The sequence below is a fragment of the Rutidosis leptorrhynchoides genome, chromosome 2 (genome assembly GCF_046630445.1).
Source record: "Rutidosis leptorrhynchoides isolate AG116_Rl617_1_P2 chromosome 2, CSIRO_AGI_Rlap_v1, whole genome shotgun sequence".
In the NCBI taxonomy this organism is placed as follows: domain Eukaryota; kingdom Viridiplantae; phylum Streptophyta; class Magnoliopsida; order Asterales; family Asteraceae; genus Rutidosis; species Rutidosis leptorrhynchoides.
In genome coordinates, this window is record NC_092334.1 from 519662222 (window position 1) to 519676238 (window position 14017).

Here is a 14017-nt window from a genome sequence, read left to right on the forward strand (position 1 = left end):
TCATTCCGGGGGTTAGCGTTTATATCACTAGGTAGACTTCCCGGTTTTCTTTCACCTATTAACCTTGCTAGGCTACTTACTTCTTGTTCCAGATTTTGAATAGAAGCTTGTTGATTTCTAAATGCTTGAGCATTTTGTTCATTGGTTTGTTTCTGAGATGTGAAAAACTGTGTTTGAGTTTCAACTAGCTTCGTCATCATATCTTCTAAATTCGGCTTTTTATCATCGGTTTGTTGTGGTGGTTTGTTTTGAAAATTAGGTCTTTGCTGATTGTAAGTATTATTGGATACTTGTTGATTGCTAGGACCTTGTTGGTTGTTGTATGGAATATTTCGGTTATAATTCTGGTTTTGATTGTAAATCGGTCTTGGCGGTTGATAATTATTCTGATAATTATTTCCAGGCCTTTGGTTTATGTATGAAATATTCTCTCTTTGTTCAATTGTTAATTCAATACTGAGACAATCTTTTGTCAAATGTGGTCCTCCACACTGCTCACAACTAATTCGTATTGAGTGAATATCCTTAGTCATCTTTTCCATTCGTCTCTCCACAGCATCTATCTTTGCGGAAATGGAATCTAAGTCATGGCTAGAATCGGTTCTAGCTGCTTTAGATGATCTAATGATATCTTTTTCTTGGTGCCACTCATGTGAGTGGGAAGCAGTATTATCAATAATTTTGTAAGCATCAGTTTCGGTTTTCTTCATAATAGAACCACCAGCTGCTATATCTATGTCTTTTCTTGTAGTGATGTCGCATCCTTGGTAGAATATTTGTACTATTTGACAGGTGTCTAAACCATGTTGCGGACATCCTCTTAATAACTTTCCATATCTTGTCCATGCCTCATATAGAGTTTCATTTGTCTTCTGTGTGAACGTAACAATTTCTGCTTGAAGTCTTACGGCTTTAGATGCAGGAAAGAATTGTTTAAGAAATTTGTCAATTAAAACGTCCCATGTATCGATCGCCCCTTCAGGTAACGATTCCAACCAATCTTTGGCTTCTCCCTTTAAAGTCCAGGGAAATAACATGAGATATATCTGTTCATCCTCCACTTCTCGGATTTTAAATAGTGTGCAGATCCTATTAAAGGTACGTAGATGTTCATTTGGATCTTCCTTCGGCGCACCACTAAATTGGCATTGATTAGTCACCATGTGTAGAATTTGTCCTTTGATTTCATAATCTGGCGCATTAATGTCTGGATGAGTAATTGCGTGACCTTGGCCAGTGCGTTTAGCTCTCATTTGGTCTTCCATACTTAAAGGTTCCAGATTCTCCATAATTGAATTTGTTGAATCGGTATCACTAGATGATTCTGATTTAATAGTTCGTTCCTCAACAATCTCTGTTTGAATGATTGGTGGCTCCGGAGGAAAGTTTAGTGGTTCAGGATTTATGAACCGTTCCTGAATATTTTCTGGATTCTCAATTGTGAGGTTGGGTTCAAAAAATGGATTATCGGAAATTTGAACTGAAGTACTTGGTTGACTGGATGACGATTCTAAAGAAAAATCAACGGCGGTTATATTTGCTAAATGTCTTGATCTAGTTACAGGTGGTGAACGTACAAAAGGTGATGAACGTCTTGCTCGGTGCATTCACTGAATATCCTATTAGTTTTTAAAAGGAAAGAAAAATTATAATAAGTTATCCAATCAATAGACTTTTCTGATTTTGCCCACGTTTCGAATAGCCAAAAGATGCAGCAGAGGGGCAGAATTCGTTTGGTCTCAATATAATTGAGGACTGTTTGGCTCCAATAACCCGGTCCACGTACAAATCCAACTATTACTACGAACCAGAAAATTTTGATGTCTATTAATTTAACCACTTAAAATAAATTTTCGTAATTTTAAGAAATTTAGATAAGAAGTAGAAAAAATTCTAAGTCCTAAAAACTAGAATGGCGAGAAATAAGAGAGAAAAAGAGTTCGTCGCAAAAGGTCGAAAAAGAAAAAAAAATGTTTGAAAAATAAAAGGTGACGGAAAAATAAAAGAAACTTATAAAAACTTAAAAATACATGACTAACCTAACCTTATTACTACAACTAACTTAAAATTATAATCGCAAATTGAAATTACTAATTGGAATGATAATTGGTACATAGTAAAAGGTGTCTAAAAATATTAAAGCTTACAGGAAAAACTAAATCCCAAATGGAAATAACTTAAAAAGAAACTAAAACTTAAAAAGGCGTCGCAAAATTCTAAAGCACCTAAATCTTAGTCTAAAGAAAAAGCACTTAAGAAATTCTACGGCAAAGCCTAAAAATCTAGGAGTAAAAATAACTATAGCAAAAACTAAGTTTAGAATTAAATATGAGCTAAAAAATACAAATATTATGCTACAACGATTAAAAAGGTACAAAATATAAAAATATACAAAAAGTTGTAAAAAGTACAATTTTTATAAAAATATTATTTTTATATTATTTATTTAATAAAACTACTAATTTTACAATTTAATAAAACTAATTAATACTAAATACATAAATTAAATAAAAAGTAAAAATAAAAATAAAACTAATAATAATAATAATAATAATAATTAGGTTTAAATAATAATTAATATTAATAATAACCCGTAATTAATGCTCGATTAGGGCTTCCTGTCGCCTGTCAGATACCCTCCGCGAGTCGCGGCAATTAAAGGATCAAACCCCGCGAGTCGCGGGGTTCAGAATTTCAGCTGACAGGTTTGAGTTTTTACGCGTTTTTATTTATTTATTTTTTTTTTTATTTTCTGTTTTCTGTTTTTAAATAAATAAAAGATATTTAATAAAATTTATATTATTATAAACTAAAATAAAGATAAAGAAACTTATAAAACTTAAATATTAAAAAAAAAATACTAAAAAAAAAATACTTATATTTTTGTTTTTCTTTTTATATTTTTGAATAATTAAAACGTATTTTTACAAAAGCGACTTTTAATAAAAGTAAAATAAAAATCTTTTTTTTTTATATTAGCGTTGCGCTTCCGGCTTTTAAGATAGTTCCCCGGCAGCGGCGCCAAAAATACTTGATGTCGTACGAGGTGTATATAAAATAGCTTATATTTTACTAGGAAAAACTATTAAATACGATACAATTTTACACAAGATATTTATTTATTTATAGAATGGATATACTTAAACCTTGCTACAACACTTATAGGCAGTGTACCTAATCGTACAGTAGTATAGTTTTTAGTAAGTCCGGTTCGTTCCACAGGGAAATCTTTAAACAAAGCTCAACGCTATATTAGTTTACTTTTATAAAAATACAAACATATATATAAGTAATATTATTATTATAAAGGGGGGTTTTTACCGTTTAATGACCGGTTTGTCGATTTTAAAACTTTAGTCGCAGTAAAAACCTAATGTAAAATATTAAATAAATAAAAGACTTAATTTAAAGCGTAAAGTAAATAACGATAATGAAATTGCGAATAATAAAAGTGCGATAAAATAAATTAACAATAAATAAAAAGTACGATAAATAAAAGTATGATTAAATAACAATAAATAAAAGTGCGATAATTAGAAGTGCAATTAAATATAAAATAAAGGAAATTAAATATGAAATAAAAGAATTATGCTTATTTAAACTTCCGTAATCATGATGTTTGACGTGTTGATTTTAGTTTTATGCTCATGGGTTAATTGTCCTTTGTCCTGGATTATTCAATATGTCCGTCTGGTTTTTTGTCCATAACAGTCCATCAGTCATAAATATAAAGTGCGAGTGTCCTCGTCAAATTATCCTTATACCCTGAAGTTAAATATTCCAACTAATTGGGGATTCGAATTGTAACAAGGTTTTAATACTTTGTTTAATGAATACACCAGGTTATCGACTGCGTGTAAACCAAGGTTTTACCACTTTGTTAACAATTACACCAATTACCCTTGAATGTAATTTCACCCCTGTTTTGATTATTCTAATGGCTATTAATCCATTCCCGTGTCCGGTTAAATGAACGATTATTCGTACATATAAATACCCCGCCCATCGTGTCCGATCGAGTGTATATGGTAATTTATAGGGACGCCCAATTGTAAATCTTTATATTAACATTAAAAAACTTTCATTTAGTTAAACAAATATAAAGCCCATTAATAGCCCATAGTCTAATTTCCACAAGTGTCGTTCTTTTGTCCAAACCCCAATTATGGTACAAAGCCCAATTACCCAATTTTAGTAATTAGCCCAACATCATGATTACTTCGTTTTAAATAAGCATAATAATAACTTAGCTACGAGACATTAATGTAAAAAGGTTGAACATAACTTACAATGATTAAAAATAGCGTAGCGTTACACGGACAGAATTTCGACTTACACCCTTACAACATTCGCTAACATACCCTTATTATTAGAATTAAAATTAAAATTAAAATATAAATTATATATATATATATATAAGTTTTACGTATGATAAGAGAAGAAAAAGATGATAATTTTTGATCAGAATTCGGTTGGCTTTATAGCCAGAGTTGATTTTTGGGGCTCCGCGACTCGCGGCAAAAGCCTCTCCAAACTCCGCGAGTCGCGGAGATAGAAATTACAGCTCAGTCCTTGGAGTTTTCTCTGCCGACGGTTTTTATTATATATATATAATATATATATAATTAATATAATTAATTATATATTATATTATATTTATATGCATAGTTAACTTGTAATTTTTAGTCCGTTGCGTCGAGCGTTAAGAGTTGACTCTGGTCCCGGTTCCGGATTTTCGAATGTCCTTGCGTACAATTTTATATTTTGTATTTTGCGTTTTGAATCTTGTACTCTTGTAATTTTGAGACGTTTCTTATCAATAATTGGAACCTCTTTGATTGTCTTTTGTACTTTTGAGCTTTTTGGTCGTTTGCGTCTTCAATTCGTCGAATCTGTCTTTTGTCTTCACCTTTTATTATTTAAACGAATATCACTTGTAAATAGAACAATTGCAACTAAAAGCTTGTCTTTCTTGAGGAATAATGCTATGAAATATATGTTCGTTTTTAGCATTATCAGGTTGGAATAGATTTGTTACCAATTTTCACGTAGCTAAAATGAGAAAAATTATCCAAACTTGTTTTACCCATAACTTCTTCATTTTAAATCCGTTTTGAGTGAATCAAATTGCTATGGTTTCATATTGAACTCTATTTTATGAATCTAAACAGAAAAATTATAGGTTTATAGTCAGAAAAATAAGTTACAAGTCGTTTTTGTAAAGGTAGTCATTTCAGTCGAAAGAACGACGTCTAGATGACCATTTTAGAAAACATACTTCCACTTTGAGTTTAACCATAATTTTTGGATATAGTTTCATGTTCATAATAAAAATCATTTTCTCAGAATAACAACTTTTAAATCAAAGTTTATCATAGTTTTTAATTAACTAACCCAAAACAGCCCGCGGTGTTACTACGACGGTGTAAATCCGGTTTTACGGTGTTTTTCGTGTTTCCAGGATTTAAATCATTAAGTTAGCATATCATATAGATATAGAACATGTGTTTAGTTGATTTTAAAAGTCAAGTTAGAAGGATTAACTTTTGTTTGTGAACAAGTTTAGAATTAACTAAACTATGTTCTAGTGATTACAAGTTTAAACCTTCGAATAAGATAGCTTTATATGTATGAATCGAATGATGTTATGAACATCATTACTACCTTAAGTTCCTTGGATAAAACTACTGGAAAAGAGAAAAATGGATCTAGCTTCAACGGATCCTTGGATGGCTCGAAGTTCTTGAAGCAGAATCATGACACGAAAACAAGTTCAAGTAAGATCATCACTTGAAATAAGATTGTTATAGTTATAGAAATTGAACCAAAGTTTGAATATGATTATTACCTTGTATTAGAATGATAACCTACTGTAAGAAACAAAGATTTCTTGAGGTTGGATGATCACCTTACAAGATTGGAAGTGAGCTAGCAAACTTGAAAGTATTCTTGATTTTATGTAACTAGAACTTGTAGAATATATGAAGAACACTTAGAACTTGAAGATATAACTTGAGAGAGATCAATTAGATGAAGAAAATTGAAGAATTAAAGTGTTTGTAGGTGTGTTTGGTCGTTGGTGTATGGATTAGATATAAAGGATATGTAATTTTGTTTTCATGTAAATAAGTCATGAATGATTACTCATATTTTTGTAATTTTATGAGATATTTCATGCTAGTTGCCAAATGATGGTTCCCACATGTGTTAGGTGACTCACATGGGCTGCTAAGAGCTGATCATTGGAGTGTATATACCAATAGTACATACATCTAAAAGCTGTGTATTGTACGAGTACGAATACGGGTGCATACGAGTAGAATTGTTGATGAAACTGAACGAGGATGTAATTGTAAGCATTTTTGTTAAGTAGAAGTATTTTGATAAGTGTATTGAAGTCTTTAAAAAGTGTATAAATACATATTAAAACACTACATGTATATACATTTTAACTGAGTCGTTAAGTCATCGTTAGTTGTTACATGTAAGTGTTGTTTTGAAACCTTTAGGTTAACGATCTTGTTAAATGTTGTTAACCCAATGTTTATAATATCAAATGAGATTTTAAATTATTATATTATCATGATATTATCATGTATGAATATCTCTTAATATGATATATATACATTAAATGTCTTTACAACGATAATCGTTACATATATGTCTCGTTTAAAAATCATTAAGTTGGTAGTCTTGTTTTTACATATGTAGTTCATTGTTAATATACTTAATGATATGTTTACTTATCATAGTATCATGTTAACTATATATATATCCATATATATGTCATCATATAGTTTTTAAAAGTTTTAACGTTCGTGAATCACCGGTCAACTTGGGTGGTCAATTGTCTATATGAAACATATTTCAATTAATCAAGTCTTAACAAGTTTGATTGCTTAACATGTTGGAAACATTTAATCATGTAAATATCAATCTCAATTAACATATATAAACATGGAAAAATTCGGGTCACTACAGTACCTACCCGTTAAATAAATTTCGTCCCGAAATTTTAAGCTGTTGAAGGTGTTGACGAATCTTCTGGAAATAGATGCGGGTATTTCTTCTTCATCTGATCTTCACGCTCCCAGGTGAACTCGGGTCCTCTACGAGCATTCCATCGAACCTTAACAATTGGTATCTTGTTTTGCTTAAGTCTTTTAACCTCAAGATCCATTATTTCGACGGGTTCTTCGATGAATTGAAGTTTTTCGTTGATTTGGATTTCATCTAACAGAATAGTGAGATCTTCTTTAGCAAAACATTTCTTCAAATTTGAGACGTGGAAAGTGTTATGTACAGCCACGAGTTATTGAGGTAACTCAAGTCGGTAAGCTACTGGTCCGACACGATCAATAATCTTGAATGGTCCAATATACCTTGGATTTAATTTCCCTCGTTTACCAAATCGAACAACGCCTTTCCAAGGTGCAAATTTAAGCATGACCATCTCTCCAATTTCAAATTCTATATCTTTTCTTTTAATGTCAGCGTAGCTCTTTTGTCGACTTTGGGCGGTTTTCAACCGTTGTTGAATTTAGATGATCTTCTCGGTAGTTTCTTGTATAATCTCCGGACCCGTAATCTGTCTATCCCCCACTTCACTCCAACAAATCGGAGACCTGCACTTTCTACCATAAAGTGCTTCAAACGATGCCATCTCAATGCTTGAATGGTAGCTGTTGTTGTAGGAAAATTCTGCTAACGGTAGATGTCGATCCCAACTGTTTTCGAAATCAATAACACATGCTCGTAGCATGTCTTCAAGCGTTTGTATCGTCCTTTCGCTCTGCCTATCAGTTTGTGGATGATAGGCAGTACTCATGTCTAGACGAGTTCCTAATGCTTGCTGTAATGTCTGCCAGAATCTTGAAATAAATCTGCCATCCCTATCAGAGATAATAGAGATTGGTATTCCATGTCTGGAGACGACTTCCTTCAAATACAGTCGTGCTAACTTCTCCATCTTGTCATCTTCTCTTATTGGCAGGAAGTGTGCTGATTTGGTGAGACGATCAACTATTACCCAAATAGTATCAAAACCACTTGCAGTCCTTGGCAATTTAGTGATGAAATCCATGGTAATGTTTTCCCATTTCCATTCCGTGATTTCGGGTTGTTGAAGTAGACCTGATGGTTTCTGATGCTCAGCTTTGACCTTAGAACACGTCAAACATTCTCCTACGTATTTAGCAACATCGGCTTTCATACCCGGCCACCAAAAATGTTTCTTGAGATCCTTGTACATCTTCCCCGTTCCAGGATGTATTGAGTATCTGGTTTTATGAGCTTCTCTAAGTACCATTTCTCTCATATCTCCAAATTTTGGTACCCAAATCCTTTCAGCCCTATACCGGGTTCCGTCTTCCCGAATATTAAGATGCTTCTCCGATCCTTTGGGTATTTCATCCTTTAAATTTCTCTCTTTTAAAACTCCTTGTTGCGCCTCCTTTATTTGAGTGGTAAGGTTATTATGAATCATTATATTCATAGATTTTACTCGAATGGGTTCTCTGTCCTTCCTGCTCAAGGCATCGGCTACCACATTTGCCTTTCCCGGGTGGTAACGAATCTCAAAGTCGTAATCATTCAATAATTCAATCCACCTACGCTGCCTCATATTCAGTTGTTTCTGATTCAATATGTGTTGAAGACTTTTGTGGTCGGTATATATAATACTTTTGACCCCATATAAGTAGTGCCTCCAAGTCTTTAATGCAAAAACCACCGCGCCTAATTCCCAATCATGCGTCGTATAATTTTGTTCGTGAATCTTCAATTGTCTAGACGCATAAGCAATCACCTTCGTTCGTTGCATTAATACACAACCGAGACCTTGCTTTGATGCGTCACAATAAATCACAAAATCATCATTCCCTTCAGGCAATGACAATATAGGTGCCGTAGTTAGCTTTTTCTTCAATAACTGAAACGCTTTCTCTTGTTCATCATTCCATTCAAATTTCTTCCCTTTATGCGTTAATGCAGTCAAGGGTTTTGCTATTCTGGAAAAGTCTTGGATGAACCTTCTGTAGTAACCAGCTAGTCCTAAAAACTGGCGTATGTGTTTCGGAGTTTTCGGGGTTTCCCACTTTTCAACAGTTTCTATCTTTGCCAGATCCACCTTAATACCTTCTTTGTTCACTATGTGACCGAGGAATTGAACTTCTTCCAACCAAAATGCACACTTTGAAAACTTAGCGTACAATTCTTCCTTCCTCAATACTTCTAACACCTTTCTCAAATGTTCACCGTGTTCTTGGTCATTCTTTGAGTAAATAAGTATGTCATCAATGAAAACAATGACAAACTTGTCAAGGTATGGTCCACACACTCGGTTCATAAGGTCCATGAACACAGCTGGTGCATTAGTTAAACCAAACGGCATGACCATAAACTCGTAATGACCGTAACGTGTTCTGAAAGCAGTCTTTGGAATATCATCTTCTTTCACCCGCATTTGATGATACCCGGAACGTAAGTCAATCTTTGAATAAACAGACGAGCCTTGTAGTTGATCAAATAAGTCGTCGATTCTCGGTAGTGGGTAGAGGTTCTTGATGGTAAGTTTGTTCAACTCTCGGTAGTCGATACACAACCTGAATGTACCATCTTTCTTCTTGACAAACAAAACAGGAGCTCCCCACGGTGATGTGCTTGGTCGAATGAAACCACACTCTAAAAGTTTTTGTAATTGGCTTTGCAGTTCTTTCATCTCGCTGGGTGCGAGTCTGTAAGGAGCACGAGCTATTGGTGCAGCTCCTGGTACAAGATCTATTTGAAATTCAGCGGATCGATGTGGGGGTAATCCCGGTAATTCTTTCGGAAATACATCGGGAAATTCTTTTGCAATGGGAACATCATTGATGCTCTTTTCTTCAGTTTGTACTTTCTCGACGTGTGCTAGAACAGCATAGCAACCTTTTCTTATTAGTTTTTGTGCCTTCAAATTACTAATAAGATGTAGCTTCGTGTTGCCCTTTTCTCCGTACACCATTAAGGGTTTTCCTTTTTCTCGTATAATGTGAATTGCATTTTTGTAACAAACGATCTCTGCTTTCACTTCTTTCAACCAGTCCATACCGATTATCACATCAAAACTCCCTAACTCTACTGGTATCAAATCAATCTTAAATGTTTCGCTAACCAGATTAATTTCTCGATTCCGACATATATTATCTGCTGAAATTAATTTACCATTTGCTAATTCAAGTAAAAATTTACTATCCAAAGGCGTCAATGGACAACTTAATTTAGCACAAAAATCTCTACTCATATAGCTTCTATCCGCACCCGAATCAAATAAAACGTAAGAAGATTTATTGTCAATAAGAAACGTACTCGTAACAAGCTCCGGGTCTTCCTGTGCCTCTGCCGCATTAATATTGAAAACTCTTCCGCGGCCTTGTCCATTCGTGTTCTCCTGGTTTGGGCAATTTCTAATAATGTGGCCCGGTTTTCCACATTTATAACAAACTACATTGGCATAACTTGCTCCGCCACTACTTGCTCTGCCATTACTCGTTCCGACACCATTTGTTCCTTTCGTTCTATTAACCCCTGGTCCGTAGAGCTCACACTTCGCCGCGCTATGACCATTTCTTTTACACTTGTTGCAAAATTTGGTGCAGAACCCCGAGTGATACTTTTCACACCTTTGGCATAGCTGCTTCTGATTGTTGTTGTTGTTGCGGTTATTATTGTTGTTGGGATGATTGTTGTAGTTGCTGTTGTTGTTGTTGTTGTTGTTGTTGTTGGGCCGTTTGTTATAATTGCGATTGATGTTGCGATTGTTGGGATAATTGTTGCGATTATTATTGTAATTGCTGTTGTTGTTGTATTGGTGATTCTTATCACCGTTTTCCTCCCGTTCTTATTGATTAAAAACGTTCCATATTAATTGATTTCGTTGCGAGGTTTTGACCTCTATATGAGACGTTTTTCAAAGACTGCATTCATTTTAAAACAAACCATAACCTTTATTTCATCAATAAAGGTTTAAAAAGTTTTACGTAGATTATCAAATAATGATAATCTAAAATATCCTGTTTACACACGACCATTACATAATGGTTTATAATACAAATATGTTACAACAAAATAAGTTTCTTGAATGCAGTTTTTACACAATATCATACAAGCATGGACTCCAAATCTCGTCCTTATTTAAGTATGCGACAGCGGAAGCTCTTAATAATCACCTGAGAATAAACATGCTTAAAACGTCAACAAAAATGTTGGTGAGTTATAAGTTTAACCTATATATATCAAATCATAATAATAGACCACAAAATTTCATATTTCAATACACATCCCATACATAGAGATAAAAATCATTCATATGGTGAACACCTGGTAACCGACATTAACAAGATGCATATATAAGAATATCCCCATCATTCCGGGACACCCTTCGGATATGATATAAATTTTGAAGTACTAAAGCATCCGGTACTTTGGATGGGGTTTGTTAGGCCCAATAGATCTATCTTTAGGATTCGCGTCAATTAGGGTGTCTGTTCCCTAATTCTTAGATTACCAGACTTAATGAAAAGGGGCATATTCGATTTCGATAATTCAACCATAGAATGTAGTTTCACGTACTTGTGTCTATTTTGTAAATCATTTATAAAACCTGCATGTATTCTCATCCCAAAAATATTAGATTTTAAAAGTGGGACTATAACTCACTTTCACAGATTTTTACTTCGTCGGGAAGAAAGACTTGGCCACTGGTTGATTCACGAACCTATAACAATATATACATATATATCAAAGTATGTTTAAAATATATTTACAACACTTTTAATATATTTTGATGTTTTAAGTTTATTAAGTCAGCTGTCCTCGTTAGTAACCTACAACTAGTTGTCCACAGTTAGATGTACAGAAATAAATCTATAAATATTATCTTGAATCAATCCACGACCCAGTGTATACGTATCTCAGTATTGATCACAACTCAAACTATATATATTTTGGAATCAACCTCAACCCTGTATAGCTAACTCCAACATTCACATATAGAGTGTCTATGGTTGTTCCGAAATATATATAGATGTGTCGACATGATAGGTCGAAACATTGTATACGTGTCTATGGTATCTCAAGATTACATAATATACAATACAAGTTGATTAAGTTATGGTTGGAATAGATTTGTTACCAATTTTCACGTAGCTAAAATGAGAAAAATTATCCAATCTTGTTTTACCCATAACTTCTTCATTTTAAATCCGTTTTGAGTGAATAAAATTGCTATGGTTTCATATTGAACTCTATTTTATGAATCTAAACAGAAAAAGTATAGGTTTATAGTCGGAAAAATAAGTTACAAGTCGTTTTTGTAAAGGTAGTCATTTCAGTCGAAAGAACGACGTCTAGATGACCATTTTAGAAAACATACTTCCACTTTGAGTTTAACCATAATTTTTGGATATAGTTTCATGTTCATAATAAAAATCATTTTCTAAGAATAACAACTTTTAAATCAAAGTTTATCATTGTTTTTAATTAACTAACCCAAAACAGCCCGCGGTGTTACTACGACGACGTAAATCCGGTTTTACGGTGTTTTTCGTGTTTCCAGGTTTTAAATCATTAAGTTAGCATATCATATAGATATAGAACATGTGTTTAGTTGATTTTAAAAGTCAAGTTAGAAGGATTAACTTTTGTTTGCGAACAAGTTTAGAATTAACTAAACTATGTTCTAGTGATTACAAGTTTAAACCTTCGAATAAGATAGCTTTATATGTATGAATCGAATGATGTTATGAACATCATTACTACCTTAAGTTCCTTGGATAAAACTACTGGAAAAGAGAAAAATGGATCTAGCTTCAACGGATCCTTGGATGGCTCGAAGTTCTTGAAGCAGAATCATGACACGAAAACAAGTTCAAGTAAGATCATCACTTGAAATAAGATTGTTATAGTTATAGAAATTGAACCAAAGTTTGAATATGATTATTACCTTGTATTAGAATGATAACATACTGTAAGAAACAAAGATTTCTTGAGGTTGGATGATCACCTTACAAGATTGGAAGTGAGCTAGCAAACTTGAAAGTATTCTTGATTTTATGTAACTAGAACTTGTAGAATATATGAAGAACACTTAGAACTTGAAGATAGAACTTGAGAGAGATCAATTAGATGAAGAAAATTGAAGAATGAAAGTGTTTGTAGGTGTTTTTGGTCGTTGGTGTATGGATTAGATATAAAGGATATGTAATTTTGTTTTCATGTAAATAAGTCATGAATGATTACTCATATTTTTGTAATTTTATGAGATATTTCATGCTAGTTGACAAATGATGGTTTTCACATGTGTTAGGTGACTCACATGGGCTGCTAAGAGCTGATCATTGGAGTGTATATACCAATAGTACATACATCTAAAAGCTGTGTATTGTACGAGTACGAATACGGGTGCATACGAGTAGAATTGTTGATGAAACTGAACGTGGATGTAATTGTAAGCATTTTTGTTAAGTAGAAGTATTTTGATAAGTGTATTGAAGTCTTTCAAAAGTGTATAAATACATATTAAAACACTACATGTATATACATTTTAACTGAGTCGTTAAGTCATCGTTAGTCGTTACATGTAAGTGTTGTTTTGAAACCTTTAGGTTAACGATCTTGTTAAATGTTGTTAACCCAATGTTTATAATATCAAATGAGATTTTAAATTATTATATTATCATGATATTATCATGTATGAATATCTCTTAATATGATATATATATACATTAAATGTCTTTACAACGATAATCGTTACATATATGTCTCGTTTAAAAATCATTAAGTTAGTAGTCTTGTTTTTACATATGTAGTTCATTGTTAATATACTTAATGATATGTTTACTTATCATAGTATCATGTTAACTATATATATATCCATATATATGTCATCATATAGTTTTTACAAGTTTTAACGTTCGTGAATCACCGGTCAACTTGGGTGGTCAATTGTCTATATGAAACATATTTCAATTAATCAAGTCTT